The 19,903-nt window shown below is 40.8% G+C and overlaps 2 protein-coding genes across 30 annotated transcripts in view; one reads left to right on the forward strand and one right to left on the reverse strand.

The window, feature by feature from the left end:
* Positions 1-12,799, forward strand: part of LOC147359632 (uncharacterized) — a 102,859-nt gene extending 90,060 nt beyond the window's left edge. For 17 of the 28 annotated variants that reach the window (XR_015140987.1, XR_015140988.1, XR_015140991.1 and 14 more), the window contains one exon: positions 5,280-8,098. The gene's annotated coding sequence lies outside the window, so the exon portion shown is untranslated. Of the gene's footprint in view, positions 1-5,279; positions 8,099-12,333 lie in introns of those variants that run through there. The other 11 variants (XR_015140992.1, XM_086337268.1, XM_086337265.1 and 8 more) reach the window with 2 other exon arrangements.
* The window catches only part of LOC147359629 (uncharacterized), a 675,420-nt gene that overhangs the window by 301,784 nt on the left and 353,733 nt on the right, over positions 1-19,903 (reverse strand). The gene's annotated exons all lie outside the window — the stretch shown is intronic.

The following is a 19,903-nucleotide window of genomic DNA, read 5'->3' on the forward strand; positions in this document are numbered from 1 at the left end:
CCACTGTTAGGGCTCCAACTGAGATGATCAATATTCATCTACTTACTTTACTTCTTTTTCTTCTTGCTTGCTTCACTGCCCTGTCATCTCTACAGATATCTTTGTAGATTATAAACTTTTGTTTGATATATAACTCAAATCTTGAAGGTGATTTTAGCTAAAAATAACTCGAGCCACATGGAGCCTATGTGTTATGTACTATGCTCCTGGGAAGTCAAGGACCGATCTTGGGACCCAAGAGGTGAAGAGACAAGGAAGAACAGGGCGTTGACACGAGACACACCTGAGTCTTAGCCCTACTTCGGACTGCCGCTGGAAGCCAGTTTCCTCATCTATAAAATACTGACTGTAATTAACTGATTAATTCATTTGTTAACTCAGTAAGCATTTACTGTGTGTCAGTAATGTGAACCACCTAAAATATTAAATCAGAAGACAAAGCCACATTTTTGAAAGTTAATAAATACAAATTTTCTCCCCATATGTAAGAAGCGTGTACAGAGTACATTGTATTATAAATGTCCAGATTCCTGATGATAACTATAAACTGAAGTTAGCCCACTATTGGTTCATTAACTTCGGCCTTTGTCGTAAAAAGCGATTATCTCATTGCTTGCAAATTGACTTGTGGGTTTAATAACTAATAACATTCACCACCCTGTAAATCCAGGAGAGAAATGATGCAGAATGTAATTGAGATATTCTCTTACAATTTATCTAGTGGCCATTGAGGAGTGAGTACAAATACCTTATGCATGAGCAAGAACTCAATATTTAAAATCCTAATAATCATCTTCATCATTTCAAATGAGATGTTTTACACTGAGATCTGGGATGGTAAAAGGATCAGAATCACACAATCAGTGCTTCAATTAATTACTCTCTTCTACATTGTGATAAACAACAACATACCTGAGACTCATATATTCAACACACACCACATACTTAGAGCTCCTTAAATGGTGGCATATTTCCTTGGGAATTGAGAGGGAGTGATGGTTAAGAACAGGCTCCATGTATAGTCACTGTATTTGCCACCAATATAGTCACCAATCAAAATATATAGTTTCCTATTTTAAAATGATGGCTATTTTTGTTTTTCCAAGTGTAAAATTATATCAGAATATTAATCCAGTATTTTCTCCAAACATGTACTCTGGAGAATTACTGATGTAGCTAATTTATAGGTTTTTTAAATTCATAAGTTGAAGCCGAAAGAGGGGACACAATTTGCCCAAAGTACACACAGCTCGTGGACAGAGTCAGAATAAGACATAGGTTTCTTTTCTTCCAGCCAAGCGCCACTCCTTCTGTTCTTCATTCTGCCTTCTTTAGAATCAAGGGAAATGATAACAGGGTCTAAAATAAAGCCTATCTCAACTTCAGAAGTTTTCTTCGATTAATTCAATCAGTAGGCTTGAGGCTTCTTGGGAATCATTCCGTTAGACATGGGCTAGAAATAGCCTATCCCTTGGCTGAAACAGGTTACATTTAAATTGACATGCTTTCTCCAGTGTGCAATTAGCAAAGAACAGAAGCCTACTTTTGTAAATGCTGTTCAGGGAACATGGAGCAGCTGTGTCATTTCTCTAGGTCAGTCATATTCCTGAAATCTCTCTTTGTCTGGATGCCTATGGTTATTCTAATTGCCAGGAGTAATTCTCCTGGTGGCAGTTGAGGATTGCTTCCGGTGAAAAGACAGATTCACAGGGCTATAGAAAAGAGACACCTGGCATTATTCTCTACACTGGCTGTTCAGGCTTCACAATCATCCTGCATGCCAGGCAGTGTCATTCCATCATGTATTCATCCATCCATTCCCCTAATACAGCGTTATTAGCATCTGCTCTGTGCCAGTACCGTGGAAGTGATATGGAAGAAAATAGACATTATTCCTGAATTTGTGGACCTTGCTCTCTAGCACAATAGTCAGATGATAATGAATAATTAAATATAATTATCAATATCAGCTCCATTTTAAAGATGAAGAACCTGAAGTTTAGTCCATTGACGGGACTTACACTTTACACTTATATTCACCCATCAATCAGGAGAGTTCAAAATCCACAGCTTGCCCATGTTCCACCCACTGCCTCTTAGCTGTATGCTTCCAGAGAGGATGTGTGAATGTGTGAAGTCTCAAGGGAAAATATCCTTTCACAAAACAGAGGGCTGAGGCTTCATCAGAAAAAGCGGACAAATACAAAGGATCCACAGACTGAGGGACACACCGAAGGGGGATATACCATTTTTTCAAACAGAACTCCTCAAGCAGCCCTTTCACTTTAAACAGATACATAATAGTGTGTATCTGCCATTATTCTACGGCTTGCCAGGTGGCTCGGTGTTAAGAATCCATCCCCCAATACAGGAGACGTGGGTTCAATCCCTGGGTGGAGAAGATCCCCTGGAGGAGGAAATGGAAACCCACTCCAGTATTCTTGCCTGGAGAATCCCATGGACAGAAGATCCTGGCAGGCTACAATCCCTGGAGGCACATAGAGTTGGACGTGACTGAGCATGAGCATTTAGCATTACCATTATTCTATCCCACAGAATAGTTTCACTGCCCTAAAAATCCTCTGTGCTCTGCTGATTCATCCCTCCCCATAAGCCTTGGCAACGACTCATTCTTTTATTGTTGTCATAGTGGTACCATTTCCCACAATGTCACAATGTTGGGATTAGACAGTGTCTAGCCTTTGCAAATTGGCTTTCTTTTACTTAGTAATACATATTTAAGATTTCTCTATGTCTTTTCATGGCTTGGTAGCTCATTTTCTTTTTAGTGCTGAATAATATTCCATCATTATTGGAATATTCTTGCAATCTTATTCCATTAATAGTCTGATTGTATAACTGCACGATTTTAGTTCTCTTTTCCCCAACAATTATTTTTTGACATTTGGAACATAGGCTTAGTTAACGAAAGCAGGTAAAACCACAAGCATTAATAAGGGAAAACAGTCTGAAAGGGAGGGTGCTAGGATCTGTAAAGACATACTCTGTGTATTATGCAACTTCTCTGAGTCTCAGTCTTCTCACCTGTGAAGTGCCTATGGTAATAGCTCGCTCTGCTTTTGTGAATAAGTGAGTCGGCATACGACGGCACTAGGGGGATGCTAGGCACAGGTGCTTCTTCCTGCCCTTCTGAGCCTAGAATGCAATCCATAGTAATGTTCTTCCAGACTGTGGTGGAGGTATATAGCTGCATGTTTTTCTGGGATAAAGAAAGATCTGTCTGCCTCATATACCGAGTATCTGCCAGACTAATATTCTGGAGACCATGTTTTGGGGAAGCAGCAACCTTATTGCAGTTTCTCAAATTTACATAAAAGCACATTTTCTTCCGTTTACTTTATTCTTGTTGTTTAGTGGCTCAGTCGTGTCTGACTCTTTGCGACCCCATGGACTGTAGCCCACCAGGATCCTCTGTCCATGGATTCTTCAGGCAAGAATACTGGAGTGGATTGCCATTGCCTTCTTTAGGGGCTCTTCCCAACCTAGGGGTCAAACCCTTGTCTCCTGCATTGGCAGGCAGATTCTTTACCAGTGAGCCACCAGAAGCCCACTTTACTCATCAGTTGCTTTTATCCAGACACTTTTACACATCTGTGTCCCCTGGTAGGCTGAGCTTCTGGAAATACCCTACTGTATTTTGTTCCTCCTCTTGTTTGTGCCAACAAGTCTCCTACATATTAGATGCTCAGTAAATGCTTGCTGAACAAATAAAGAAATCAGATTATCAAAATCTAATGCAGATGATATACAAATTCTGAAAACATCCTTTTTACCCTTTCCTCTAACGTAGGGTCTCTCGACTTCGCTGCTATTGACGTTCTGGGTGGGATAACTCTTTGTTGTGTGTTGCAGGGTGTTCAACAACATCTCAGGATGCTTACCCGGTAGATGTCAATAGCATCTGCCTCCCCCCCCTCACCCCACCTAAATTGTGACAATCAAAAGTGTCTCCAGATATTGCCAGATATCCCCTGGGGGCAGAATGCCCTTGCTTGAGAATTACTATTCTAAGATAACGTGATGACTATCTCCCTCACTAAAAATTCCCAATTAAATGTTTATCCTCTCCACAAAATGCCTTTACTTCTCCTTCTTATATATAGTAGTATCCCAAGGCTCCCAGCGACTCAGGCTAACAACCTCAGAGGCATCTGTAACTTCTTTTTGCTGATGTTTTTCTCACATCAAATCCATAGTTAAGTCTTGAAGTTTCTACGCTCTAGTTGCCAGACAAAAACACAGGACACTCAGTTAAATCTGAATTCCAGAGAAGCAACAAATAATACATTTGCATAAGTATGTCTTGAATGTTGCCTAACACATACTATTGCTTGGGCTTCCCAGGTGGCTCAGTGGTAAAGAATCTGCCTGCAATGCAGGAGATGTGAGTCTGATCCCTGGGTCTGGAAGATCCCCTGGAGGAGGCAGTGGCAACCCACACCAGTATTCCTGCCAAGATAATCCATCCCAAGGACAGAGGAACCTGGCAGCTACAGTCCATGGGGTTGCAAAGTGTTATAGGTGACTGAGCACACACGATTCATGCTTTCTCTGGAATTCAAATTTAACTGTGTGCCTTTAGTTTTATTTGCTAAATCTGAGAATCTGACTCTATGCTTAAATTGCCTTTCAAATGTATTCAACTCATTCTGTTCCTGAGGACACTGTCTTTACTCAGGCCTTAATTATCCTTTGCCTGGAGAGCTGTAATGGTCTCTTATCCATCAACAAGTGTTTGGCTTTAAGTATTATATAACTTTGACCCTACTGGCTTGAATAATAAGTCCATGTATTTCTCCGTAATAAAGAATCTGAAGTGGTTCCAGAGCCAGTAGACATGGGGCCACTTCTCTGCATTCTTTTGGTTCTGTACACCTGATTGGTCAGCCTTACCCTCAGCCTGACTGGAGGATGGCGGTAGCCATTCTGGAGATCGTGCCCGTGTGCTAGGTCACTTCAGTCGTGTGACTCTTTGTGGCCCTATGGACTGTGCCCTGCCAGGCTCCTCTGTCCCTGGGATTCTCCAGGCAAGAATACTGGAGTGGGTTGCCATTCCCTTCTCCAGGGGATCTTCCTGACCCAGGGATCGAACCCACATCTCTTACATATCCTGCCTTGGCAGGCCGGTTCTTTATCACTAGCGCCGCCTGGAAAATGCCTAGACATCATGCACAGACACGAAAATATCCAGAGGCATGAAAAGGGCTCCTCCTGTTTTCTTTGTGTTTCTCTAGCAGAATCCCCCTATGTCTCCCTAGGCAAGTGTTCCAGTACACACCCATGCTGAAACCAACCCCTGGAAGGACTGCCTGAATTATTCTGGCTGCTGCTGCTGCTGCTGCTAAGTCACTTCAGTCACGTCCGACTCTGTGCGACCCCACAGACGGCAGCCCATCAGGCTCCCCGTCCCTGGGATTCTCCAGGCAAGAACACTGGAGTGGGTTGCCATTTCGTTCTCCAATGCATGGAAGTGAAAAGTGAAAGTGAAGTCACTCAGTCGTGTCCAACTCTTAGCGACCCCATGGACTGCAGCCTACCAGACTCCTCCGTCCATGGGATTTTCCAGGCAAGAGTACTGGAATGGGGTGCCATTGCTTTCTTATTCCCTGGTGCTGGAGCCAAACTTCTCTGAAATACATTCCTTCATGGAGGAGGGAGAAAGCCAAGTTCTGTTTGAAAGGAATGGGGTGGGGTGATGGGTTTGAGTGTGTGACCAACAGTGTGTTACAGCCTCTAACTGGATTCTCTACTCGCTGCTTCTGTTTTTTCACAGCATTTTTGACTTTGCTGCCAGTCATCTAGAGAACATTTGTTGAGTATCTACTCTATGCTAGATACTGATGGATGCATTTTCCTAAGACACAAATCTGAACATATTCTCACTCAGCCTGAAAGTTTCTGTGGCTCCACTCTGTTGCCTGATTAAAGATCCACTTGTAGCTTGTCCTCAAAGGCCTAATCCTGTGTTCTTGGCTCACACTGTGCTCAGCCAGGATGCACTCAGTGTTCTCTCAGCCCTTACATTTTTCTGATCCCACTGTTGCTTATCACGTTTCCCCCTGCCTTGACAACCTCCATTCACCACGCCCATCTCCTCTGGTCAGAATTTGAAGTCATCTTTCAAAGAGTAACATGCCACCAACTATATAACAATCATCCAAATTTGCTCAGCAACAAGATCGACTATCTTCTATTTTGCCTGCTAGATTAGTGGTATTTTGTATGGTATCATTTATTCCACACAAAGAGCACAGGAAATGAATATAGTTTTCCCCACTTTCTAAGATGCTTACCTGAGATTCACATTCTTGGCAAGCTGGTGAGCCTGAACTCGCACCTAAGATTTTTTATTTACAAACTACAGTTATGTATCATAATGCTTAAACACACACACATGAGAGACAGATCTAGTTTCCAAACTCCATTCTCTCTAGCTGTGTGGCTTCAAAAATCACTGACGCCTTCTGCTTATCAGTAGTCCATTGGTTCCCTGGGCCCTAGGCAAACTGGAATTCTCTTAATTCTTAACAAAGTGCTCTTCAGAGTACCAGGTCACACACAGCCCGTCAGTTGGTCATGACCAATAATTTTTAACAGGTTTCTTTAGATATAATTCACATGTCACCCAATTCACCCATTTAAAGTGTAAAATTAAATGTTTTTAGGACATTTTCAGAGCTGAACAACCTTCATCATCGTATAATTTAGAACTATTATTACCTACAAAAGACACCCTGTACCTTTTAGCCATCTCTGCTCCCCTACCCCTCCATCTTCCCAACCACAGACAACGATTCATCTACTTTCTGTGTCTATAAATTTGACTATTCTGGACATTTCATATAAATGCTACCATACAAGGCAGAGCTTTTTGTGACTGGTTTTTTTCACTTAGCATAATGTTTTCAAGGTTCATTCATATTGTGGCATGTATCAGAACTGTATACTTTTCTCTTCTTTTGGCCACAGAATATCCTGTTGTAAGGTTGTACCACATTTTACTTATCCATTTATCATTTCTTAGACCTTTGAGTTGTTTCCACCTTAGTTAGTATGGTAATCCTGCTCTGAAGATATGTATGCCAGATTTGTGTAGACATATGTTTTAATTTTTCTTGGGTATATTACATAGCTACGAGTGGAATACTGCGTGAAATGGTAACTCTATGTGAAATTCTTTAAGAGACATCCAGATTATTTTCCAAAGTAGTTAAATTCTTTTTATATTTTCTACCACTCAAGTGTGAAGGTTTTGATTTCTCCACATTCTTGCCAATACTTATTGTCTTTTTGATTATAGCTGTCTTAGCATGTGTAAAGAGGGTATTCCATTGTAGTTCAATTTGCATCCCCCTGATGTTGAAGCTGAAACTCCAATACTTTGGCCACCTGATGCGAAGAGCTGACTCATTGGAAAAGACCCTGATGCTGGGAAAGATTGAGGGCAGGAGGAGAAGGGGACGACAGAGGATGAGATGGTTGGATGGCATCATCGACTCGATGGACATGGGTTTGGGTAAACTCCGGGAGTTGGTGATGGACAGGGAGGCCTGGCGTGCTGCGGTTCATGGGATCGCAAAGAGTCGGGCACAAGCGACTGAACTGAACTGAGCTGATGACTAATGATTTTGAGCATTTTTCAGATACTGTCTTCTTTGGAAAAATATCTATTCAGTTCCTGTGCCTATATTTTAACTGGATTGTCTTTTTATTGTTGAGTTGTAAGAATTCTTTTTTTTTTTATTTTTAAACTTTACATAACTGTATTAGTTTTGCCAAATATCAAAATGAATCCGCCACAGGTATACATGTGTCCCCCATCCTGAACCCTCCTCCCTCCTCCCTCCCCATACCATCCCTCTGGGTTGTCCCAGTGCACTAGCCTCAAGCATCCAGTATTCTTTATATATTTTAGATTCAATTCCCTTGGCAGGTATCTGATTTATAAATATTTTCTCCTGTTTTGTGATCTGTCCTTTCATATTCTTGATAGTGTCCTCTGGCGAGATTGTATTAATCTACTTTCGGTTTTGGGGGTATTTTGGTGTTATAAGTAATAAATCATTGTCTAATCCAAGGTCATAAGAAGCTAATTGTATGCTTTCTTCTCAACTTTTGTAGTTTTGGCTCTTAGATTTATGTCTCTGATCAATTTTGAGTTAAAGTTTTGTGTGAAGTAGGAGTCCAACTTCATTCTTTTGCATGTGGGTATCCAGTCATCCCAGGATCATTTATTGAAAAGAATATTCTTAATCAATGATTTTGATGCCTCTGTCAAAAATTAATTGAAAAAATATGTACCTATTATATATACATAAAATAAGTTAGCTCTCACTTCCATTCTGTGTATCTTGTGCCAACAATACTGTGTCTTAATTACTGTTGCTGTGTAGTAAGTTTTGCAATCAGAAAGTGTGAGTTTCAATTATACTCTTTATTTTGAAGATTGTTCAAGCTATCTTGTGTCTCTTGAGTTTCCATATTAAGTTTAGGATCAGTTTGTCAATTTCTACAAAGAAACCAACCAGAATTCTGACAGAGATTATACATAGTCTGTAGATCAGGGAGTGTTGGCATTTTAACAATATTAAATCTTCCGATCTATAGAGCTAAGATGCTTTTCCGTTTATTTAGAACTTCTTTATTTTTAATTGATTTAAACACCGTTTTATAGTCTTCACAGCATGATATTTTGTACTTTGTTAAATATATTACTATACATTTTATTATTTTTGACTCTAGTAAGCAAATTATTTTCCTAGTTTTGTTTTTGTATTTTTATTGCAAGTGTTTAGGAAATACAATTGTTTATTGTGTTTTGACGTTCTCTCTTGCACCTTTTCTGATCTTGCTTGTTAGTTCTAATAGGTGTCTAATGGATTCCTTAAGATTTTTATATGCAAGATAATCATCCGTAAAAGGAGATAGCTTTATTTCTTTTTTTCCAGTTGTATGACTTTTGTTTCATTTTCTCACCTAATTGTCCTGACTAGAACTTCCATCAAGTACAGTACTGAATAGAAGTGATGCATGCTGATCTTAGCGTAACAATATTCAGTTGTTTTTTTTTTTTTTTTTGACCAATAAGTTTCATATTAACTGTGGGTATTTAATAGATGTCCTTTATCAGGTTGAGGAAGTTTCCTTTTATTTTTATTTGTTTAGTGTTTTTATCGTGAACAGGTACTGGATTTTTGTCAAATGCACCTATTGAGATGATCATGTAGTTTTTTTTTTTAATTCAGTTAATGATATATTTTATTAATTGATTTTGAGATTTTTAAGCATATCTTGTATTCCTGGTATAAATTCCATTTGGTCATTACAACTCTCTATATAAATTCTGGATTTGGTTTACTGGTATTTTGTTGAGAATTTTCGTTTGTGTATTCATAAGATACAATGGTCTGCAATGTTCTTGTAATGTTTTTGTTTGGTTTTAATATTAGAGTCTTACTGATATTAGAGTGATACTAGAATGATTTGGAAATTTTTTTTTAATAAAAAAAAGTTTTATTTTTTGAAAGAGTGTAAATTTTGGGCATTATTTTTAAAATTTTAATTTATTTATCTATTTTTTGCATTTTTAAAAAAATAAATATTGGTGCAGTTCACTAGTGAAGCCATTTGGCCCTGGTCTTGGTGCCTTTGGACTTGCACAGACTACATTAAAGCCCCACCCCCTTCTTCTCTTTACTTGGCTAATCACTGCTATTTTTATCAGCTTAAGTTCAGATAATACTTTCTTGAAAGGGACTTTCCTAATTCTAGCTGACAAGAGAAGTTATCTTTGCTGCATGTTCCCATAGTCCATGTAGATCTTGCTGGGATGATTCATCCCCCTCTTCCTTCCTCTACTGTAAGGCTTGTAAGACCGTGGCTTCCATACACTGTGTTCACTGTTCCATCTATATCGGTAAGCAGTTGCTTGGAAAGTTGTCCATGTTCAGGAAATACTGACCATACCTAATATTATACTAAAGACTCATAAATAAATACGCCTATGAGAATTTGTTGTGTGTTAGACATGAGTGATGTACTATAGCGGTTTCCATTATATAGAGGAACAAACTGAGCCTCAAATTAGGTAACTTGCCCAATGTTATACTGTCTTGTTTAGTAAGGAACTAACAAAAGTATTACAAGGATTTAGGAAAAAATAGATGCTCGTAGACTAGAAAGATCAGTGATGGCTTGTGACAGGAGAGGAAGCCACCCTAGACCTTGCAGAATGCTGGAATCTGGGTCAAGGTTGATAGGAAGGCAGGCAGCCCGTGTTCAGAGCTGGGGAATGGGAGAATTAAAATTCATCTCATGATCTGTGTTTGAAAATTCTCAAACTCTCACCACAGCATCAACAGAAAGAAAAAAAAAAAATTAGAAAGCTCTCTCTTTCAAGTTAAAGCAAAGCAAAGATGTATTAGACTCAGTTCCTTCTCACAAGATCATCAGCAAGTAAGGCAGGCAGCCGGAATGACAAATTAGGATAGCTTTCCGGTAAGAGTCCCTCGTAAAGGACTAAATTCCCTTCTGGGCGCTTAGTGTTGTTAATGAAATGTGAAGATATTGCGCCATCTAGTGGTCTTATTGAACACACATCTCTATGACGCTGCTTTCTTGGTTGGTTGTCACTAACATTACTATATACAATGGAGACCAGTTTTCTGCAGGTTTAAGATAAAATGTGGCCTTCAAGATTCTCAAGGACTGAGATGTAGTCATACATAAACAAATGAATCAAGACTTTCAGGCACTATTGTGGATGGAGATGCCTTAAGATCTGTTTTACTGTTCCAAACATAGGGAAAATCTTGGGTTGATTAACAAAAAATTGATTGGAGATGTTATTGATCTTGAATTCCAGAGAGATAAAATTTCCAAATATCCCAACAAAGATATCTTAAAGCCAAAGCCTTTAGCTTCAAGTTCAAATCAAAGTCTCTCAGGTTATGAAAACAAATTCCATTTTCTGTCATTTCTGAGTCAGTTTTGGTTTGTTGATTTATATCCTCATTGTAGATATTATGCTGCTTTTGCACACCTGGTCATTTTTTATAGGATGCCAGACGTAGTGAATTTTGCCTTATGAGTGTTGTAATCTTTATATAAATTTCTTTGAAAATATTAAGGGATATAGAACAGTCTTATGGACTTTGTTGGAGAGGGAGAGGGTGGGAAGATTTGGGAGAATGGCATTGAAACATGTATAATATCATGTATGAAACGAGTTGCCAGTCCAGGTTCGATGCACGATACTGGATGCTTGGGGCTGGTGCACTGGGACACCCCAGAGGGATGGTATGGGGAGGGAGGAGGGAGGAGGGTTCAGGATGGGGAACAAATGTATACCTGTGGTGGATTCATTTCGATATTTGGCAAAACTAATACAATACTGTAAAGTTTAAAAATAAAATTAAAAAAAAAGATTTCAGAGCCCACATTTACATTCACAATTCCATACTTTTGATGAGAAGGGATGTACAAATATATTTGGGTGTCTATGATCTTTCAGACACTGTGCACAATCTGTATATTTGTTCCCTCTTTTCATCCTCATCAAAGCTCAATGGTAGGTACTATTAACCTTGATTGATGGACAAGAGACTTGAGTTTTACGATAACTAAGCTGGTCATACTTCAGAATGTCAGGGATTAGAGCTCAGGTGTCTGACCTCGAACCTGTCATCTTCTGTGTCATGATATACAGCTCCCCACAGCAATCAAGGAAAAACCTAGTCAGCGGCCACGCACGGTCAGCAACTTATACCTCCAACAATCTTTCCCTATTCATTCATGCGTGGTGGCCATTAGGAGCTTGAGATCATTTTTGATGAGCAAAGTCTGAGACTCCTGGCCCACAGTAACTCAGGAGTTTCCTGGGAAGAGCAATCCAGATTTGATACTTTACACATCTGATTTACTAAGGCTGAGAGCAGTGCTTTGGGGCTGGTGCCTTGATTAACACAAATGTTACTGTGAAAAATTAAATGCTCTGAACTGATACATAAAATTTGAAGATTCTCAGCAGAAATAGTTGCATATGAATATTTTAAATTGATCTAGTTAAATGGCAGTTACTCTTGCTGTTAAAAAGTTTAAGCATAAAGCATAATAATCCTTTGTGTAGTCTGTCCCTGGTTTATTCATTCAGTCATCTATCGATGGACATTTGGGTTGTTTCCAATGACATGCTGTTTATAACAAACAATGTTTCCTTTGTATCAGCTTTTGCTACAAAATGCCATGTAGTAAACAACCACCAAGACTTAGCTGAATATAAAAATAATCATTTATTGTTTTTGTCTCTTAAAGCTTAGCTTTGGGGCTAGCACACTGTCGTTTCCACTGACATGGCATCATTTCAAAACAAGCCTCCAGGTCAAGCCCAACATCAAAGATGAAGAATCGCTGCACCTGCGATGAGGCCATGGCAGAATGTGGGTACTAGGAAGGCTGGAGAGAAATATAATCTACTACTGCTGCTGCTAAGTCGCTTCAGTCGTGTCCGACTCTGTGCGACCCCAGAGACAGCAGCCCACCAGGCTCCCCCATCCCTGGGATTCTCCAGGCGAGAGTACTGGAGTGGGGTGCCATTGCCTTCTCCATAATCTACTGCAGTCTTGGGTAAAGTTTTGTCAATGTATCTTTGAAACACATTCCTAGAAGTGGGATAACTGGGATACAGATTAAGTACACGTGTAATTTTTCTAAATATCACCAAATTCTCCTTCATAGTACTTTAAACATTAAAAACATTAAAAACAAAATCAAGAATCAATATATGACGTTGTTGGGACTTCCCTGGTGGTCTGGTGGCTAAGACTCTGTGCACCCAATGCTGGGGGGCCTGGCTTGGGTTCTGTCCCTGGTCAGGGAACTAGATCCCACATGCGGCAACTAAAGATTCCACAGGCTAAAAAAAAACTAAAAAAACCACAACTGAAAAAAAAAAAAAGGTTCTGCATGCTGTGAGTAAGACCCAACACAGCCAAATAAATAAACAAATATTATATAAAAAAAAACTGTCTTCCCACAGTCTGCTTTGTCAGTCAGTGTAGTTTTAACTGTTATTTCTCTTACTATAAGCAAGGATAAGGATCTTTTAATGAATTGAAAGCCATTTGCATTTCTTTTTCTTCTGTGAACACTTGGTAACTGTTGAAGGAAGTGATTGAGAGGATGTGACTCCCAGTTGACCTGAGCCCTGGGCCAGGCATTTGGAGGCTCCTCCCCTCCCCAGACCTTGGGATGTACTTTCTGCCCTCCATTCCCACTGAGGGGGCTCTTTTCAGGAGGCAGCCTTGAGAGAGTGGGGTGTGTTGAGACCCTCTGGAAAGTGTCCATGACCAAACCCGGTTAAAGCCTCTACATAAACTTGTAAGATTCTGGTGGGTGGATGCCAAGGTCTACTTGTCCGGTGTCTGCCCCAAACGGGTCTGGTGTGTAAGTTCCCTTACTTATTAAACCCGCCACCTACTAGCTTGGAGTGGATGCCCCTGTCTTTGCTTCTTCAGGCACTCCTTACCCTCTCTGTATGGGGGTAGGTTTCAGATTTTACCCAGCAAACTTCTGGGTTTGTGAATCAACAAGATCGCTGCTTACCTCCACCCCCTTTTGGTAAGGTTTTGGCCTTTTCTCTCTCTGCTGCTGCTGCTGCTAAGTCGCTTCAGTCGTGTCCGACTCTGTGCGACCCCATCGACAGCAGCCCACCAGGCTCCCCGTCCCTGAGATTCTCCAGGCAAGAACACTGGAGTGGGTTGCCATTTCCTTCTCCAATGCATGAAAGTGAAAAGAGAGCATCAAGTCGCTCAGTCGTGTCCGAATCCTCCCGACCCCATGGACTACAGCCCACCGGGCTCCTCCATCCATGGGATTTTCCAGGCAAGAGTATTGGAGTGGGGTGCCATTGCCTTCTCTGTTATCTCTCTCTACAAGTTGTTTATACAATAGGGAAATTACAAGTTTGTAAATATTTTTTTCCCCTAGTTTTTTAGCTTGGCTTATTGTGTTTTGGCATTTGACAAGTGTTTTGAATTTTTATTCAATCAAATTTACCAACCATTTTCCATTTTGCTTCTGGATTTGGAGGTATAATTAGGAAATATTTCCCCCATTTGTGAAAAAAACCTACTTATGTGTTTTTCTTGAACTCATGTCATTTTTTTCCCATACTTAAATCTTTTATTCATTTATACAATATATTCTGTTGTAGGCAGTGGTTCTAATTTTAACTTTTTTACACAGGCATACCTCACTTAATTGCACTTCATAAATATCACCCTTTTTACAAATTAAAGTTTTTCAGCAACCCTGTGTTGAGCGAGGCTGTCAGTGCCACTTTTCTAAGAGCGTTTTTCTCACTTCCTGTCTCTGTGTCAAACTTTGGTAATTCTCACAATGTTAGAAACTTTTTTGTTATTATTTTAATTGCTATGATGACCTGTGATCAGTGATATTAGATGTTACTGTTGTAATTTTTGGGGTCCCATATAAGATGACAAACTTAATATGTATAAATATATGTTTTGACTGCTCCACTGTCCAGCTGTTTCCCCATCTCTCTTCCCCTCTTTGGGCCTCCCTAGTCCCTGAGATATAACAATTTTGATATTGGACCAATTATCAGACCTCTAAGTATTGAATGAAAGGAAGACTCATACATTTCTCACTTTAAATCCAAAGCTAGATATGATAAGGCTTAGAGGGGAAAGCACGGTGCAAACTGACCCGGATTGAAAGCTGAGCCTTTTGACCCGTCTGCCGAAGGCTTGCTCAACACAGGGTTGCTGTAAACACAGAGAAGTTCTCTTGAAGGAAATTGAAAGTGCTACTCCAGTGAACACACTGGTGATAAGAAAGCAAAGCAGCCTTATAGCTAAGATGGAAAAGATTTGAGTGGTCTGGACAGATGATCAGACCAGCCATAACATTATCTTGAGCCAAAGCCTGAGCAAGACCCTGACTCTTCAGTTCTGTGAAGGCTGAGAGAGGTGAAGAAGCTGTAGAAGCAAAGCTTGAAACCAAAAGAGATGCTGGTTCATGAGTTTTAAGGAAGCCATCTTCATAGCATAAAAGTGTCAGGTGAAACGGCAAGTGCTGATACATTCATAGAAGCTGTAGCGAGTTACCCAGAAGACCTAGCTAAGATAATGAATGAATGAATGAAGCAAAAATGGTTTTCAGTGTAGATGAAACAGCCTTTTGTTGGAAGAAGATGCCATCTAGGACTTTCATAGCTAAAGAGGAGAAATCAGTGCTTGACTACAGACTTTCAAAGGACAGGATGACTGTCCCGTTAGGGGCTAGCACAGCTGGTGATTTATGTTAAGCCAATGCTCATTTGTGTGTGTTCTTGGCTGCTCAGTTCTGTCTGACTCTTTGTGACCCCATGAATTGTAGCCCACCAGGCTCCTCTGTTCATGGGATCTCCAGGCAAGAGTAATGGAGTGGGTTGCATTCCCTTCTCCAGGGGATCCTCCCAACCCAGGAATCAACCTGAGTCTCCTTCATTGCAGGCAGATTTTTTACCATCTGAGCTACCATGGAAGCCTTGTGTATTTGCATATGTAGGATATGTAATTATGCATAATTAAATAGAAAAGATACAGTATTTTATATGTTTAATTTGCTCTCTCTTTCAATAAAACTTTTGTTAGTTAGTAATGTGTATTTATTTGTGATATGGGCTTCCCAGGTAACTCAGTGGTAAAGAATCCACCTACCAATGCAGCAGATGCAGGAGACATGGGTTCGACCCTTGGGTTGGAAAGAGTGACAACCCACTCCAGTGTTCTTGCCTGGAAAACCGCATGGACAGAAGAGCCTGGCGAGCCACAGTCCATGGGGTCACAAAAGAGTTGGACATGGCTATGCACACACAACCCAATCCAATTCATTTGTGGTAATGATTTGCTTTTGTATTCACAATTTTGCATGAATTTTAGTGCCTTCCTTTTCCCTAGTGTCTTCCTTTTCTCAGGTATTATCCATCGAGTTTATTATTGAGTTTGTCCTGTGACACTGTTTAACTTAGCTGATGCCCTCTTCTTTTCCCCAGCATCTGGACTGAAATAATACTTTTACCTCAAATACAAGCTTAATCTACATTCTGTACATGCTCCCGTCTCCTCTCATTTTCTGATAGGTGTGCTGTATCTATCTTGCCAGAACATGAAGTCCATACATGTTCTACTGTCTCATTTAATTATGTAGTCTTACATCTACAAGCATGTATGTGTATATTGTGTATGTATATGCAGATACACACATGTATGTGAAGTGAAGTTGCTCAGCCACGTCCGACTCTTTGCGACCCCATGGACTGTAGCCTACTAGGCTCCTCCGTCTGTGGGATTTTCCAGGCAAGAGTGCTGGAGTGGATTGCCATTTCCTTCTCCGGGGGATCTTCCCGACCCAGGAATCGAACCCGTGTCTCTCATGTCTCCTGCACTGGCAGATGGCTTCTTTACCAGCTGAGCTATCAGGGAATCCCAGAGATCTATATGCTGTCTAGCTTATTAGAAGCCACAACTTCCCATTTTGCTCTCATTGAATCCAGGGTGTCTGGAAATTTGGAATCCCAACTCACCTAAACCCAGACATCTGTTTGTTCACCAGGCAGTGGATAAATCCTTCGAGGAGGATGGAGGTGTTTCTTCTAAACTCACGTAGGGCTTTTTGCTGTCTGTCATTCTTATCATCACAATTACTGTTGAAGGTATTATCATTATCTTTCTTTTGTGAATGAGACATGGCTACAGAGTGGTGAAGTGAGCTGCGAGGAGAACACAGAGGGTCTGCCTTCTTTGCTCTTAACCACTATTCTGAATGGAGAATCCCGTGGACAGAGGAGCCTGGCAGGCTGCAATCCATGGGGTTGCAAAGAGTCCCATACAACTAAAGGAGCTTGAGCACATGCATATCCTGAGTCGCCATGGTCAAGTGCCACACGGGGTGCCTGAACAGAAGATAGCCAGTAAACCCAATACACATGCGGCTCCCAGAATCGTCATTGAAAAAGTACTGCTGAATAGTTAGAAACCTCCATGCCGCCCTGCAGTATTTCTCAGGCTTCTGTCTGTAGGCCACACGCGTCAGAATATTGGACTTTACATCGCACGTACAGAATCGGAAATCCAGGGGCTGAGACATACGAATGCTCAGTTTTAGACTCTTCCCTCTGGGAAATGTTTTGAACACCAAAGCTTGAAGACGCCAGTGGAGTAGGACTTGGGAGTTAGAATATCTGGGACATTCATATAATATCTAGGGCATATTATGTTACAATCTGGGACAGCTGTCTGTAATTTACTACTGATTTCTGTGTGTATATTCAAAGTCATTAAAATATGTGTATGCTAACCCTAACCCTAACCCAAATAGGAAAAGGAGTATGTCAAGGCTATATATTGTCACCCTGTTTATTTAACTTATATGCAGAGTACATCATGAGAAATGCTGGATTGGAAGAAACACAAGCTGGAATCAAGATTGCTGGAAGAAATATCAATAACCCCAGATATGCAGATGACACCACCCTTGTGGCAGAAAGTGAAGAGGAACTCAAAAGCCTCTTGATGAAAGTGAAAGAGGAGAGTGAAAAAGTTGGCTTAAAGCTCAACATTCAGAAAACGAAGATCATGGCATCTGGTGTCATCACTTCATGGGAAATAGATGGGGAAACAGTGGAAACAGTGTCAGACTTTATTTTTCTGGGCTCTAAAATCACTACAGATGGTGATTGCAGCCATGAAATTAAAAGATGCTTACTCCTTGGAAAGAAAGTTATGACCAACCTAGATAGCATATTGAAAAGCAGAGACATTACTTTGCCAACAAAGGTTCGTCTAGTCAAGGCTATGGTTTTTCCTGTGGTCATGTATGGATGTGAGAGTTGGACTGTGAAGAAGGCTGAGCGCCAAAGAATTGATGCTTTTGAACTGTGGTGTTGGAGAAGACTCTTGAGAGTCCCTTGGACTGCAAGGAGATCCAACCAGTCCATTCTGAAGGAGATCAGCCCTGGGATTTCTTTGGAAGGAATGATGCTAAAGCTGAAACTCCAGTACTTTAGCCACCTCATGCGAAGAGTTGACTCATTGGAAAAGACTCTGATGCTGGGAGGGATTGGGGGCAGGAGGAGAAGGGGACGACAGAGGATGAGATGGCTGGATGGCATCACTGACTCGATGGACATGAGTCTGAGTGAACTCCGGGAGTCGGTGATGGACAGGGAGGCCTGGCGTGCTGCGATTCATGGGGTCACAAAGAGTCGGACACGACTGAGCGACTGATCTGATCTGATCTGATGCATATTCAAAATATTTAATAGAAAATCACAGGGAAATAGCTTACGGCCAGCTCTACAACATAGTTACTACAAACAGTAGGAATGGTTTATGGTGACAAGGAAAAAATAATCCAATGATACATCACTGACAACCATCCTTTCTGCTGGACAATAGCTTTGTGGAGCCATGGTCAATTCCTCTTGCTCTCTGTGTACCCTATATTAAGAACAATATTTTATGCTTCTCTGCCCATATAATTCTCCAGGTAAGAGTAGTGGAGTGGGAGGCCATTTCCTTCTCCAGGGGATCTTCCCTAACCCAGGGACTGAACCTGGGTCTCCTACATTGCAGGCAGATTCTTTACCATCTTGCCACCAGGGAAGCCCCCATCCTATATTAAGAACAATTTATATTGCCCACATATATCTGACATTTAATAATTTGAGGGAAAGAATTCTGTACAATGGAGAAAAAGTTTTTCCACCAATACCCAATCCAACTATTACACTTTTCTTGCCTATCGCCAGGAAGGTCTATAAAACGCTTTTTACCAGAGCCAACATTTTTGTAGTGGCTTTCACAGGCAAAAGGAATTTATCAGATCAAGTTCACACTGGAGGACCTCCATGCCTTCTGACATTTCAGAATTCATCCAGGTTTTGCATTGCCAAATTAGTTCAAACTAAGGCGTACAATTACACAAGGAGATTACAAGAGCTCCCTGTCATCAGCATATTACTTCTGAGATAAGGAAGAGGCAGAACAGATGCTGAATTAGGGAAAGAAAAAGAAGAGAGGGCCTTCAGTTGTTCTCCAGAGGAAAAAGGTGATATCCTAATAAAATTGATCAGGACAGTTGGTAGTGGACACCGTAACTACACTTCAGCTAGTTTTCAAGTTGTATGGAGTATAATTTGCCATGAATATAGGCACAGATCAGATGTCTGCAGGAGCAGTTATTTCCATAACTTCAACCAAAGAACTGCCCATGTTCTCATTAGCCTAACTCATAGAACAGTAAGTAAGAAATGGGAACCCATCAGCCCCGATAACTTGATTATCCCAACAACCTTGATGATCAGTAGGAGGAAGGCAATGCCAACAAAATACTACCAGGTAAATAATGCAGTTCAAAAAATGATCATTGGATCTGTTGTCTTCTTGCTGAGATGGGAAACCGAGACTGGAGGAGATCAATAGTTTGTAGAAGGCCATACCTAGGGAAGATATGCATAGTATTCAAAAAAAGAGGTTTCCTGACATGGTACGGTGTTCTTGGGCCGCATACAATTCCTATTAACAAGCTTCACTGAGTGAGGCTCTTCGTCCCCACCTTGTTCATTAAATGAATGGAGTGGAGTAGATAGATAACACTAATACTCAGTGACCTTTCTGTGTTACTGGTCTCAGCACCAGTTGCCAGCAGAGGGCGCCAGAGTCCTTTGAAAGTAGGTTTTTTGTGTCTTGTCGCAGTCTCGGCATTCAAGTTAGCCAGCGTCAATCAAATTATTGCTTGGGGGTTAGAGGTGGGGGCGTCTTGGAGTTATCTGACTCCCTCTTTCACTTTCTTAAGGAGGGAGAAAAAACCCTTTTCA

Source organism: Bos grunniens, chromosome 14, assembly GCF_055505025.1.
Source record: "Bos grunniens cultivar Pamir isolate PY7600 chromosome 14, Bosgru_T2T1.0, whole genome shotgun sequence".
NCBI classification, from domain to species: Eukaryota; Metazoa; Chordata; class Mammalia; order Artiodactyla; family Bovidae; genus Bos; species Bos grunniens.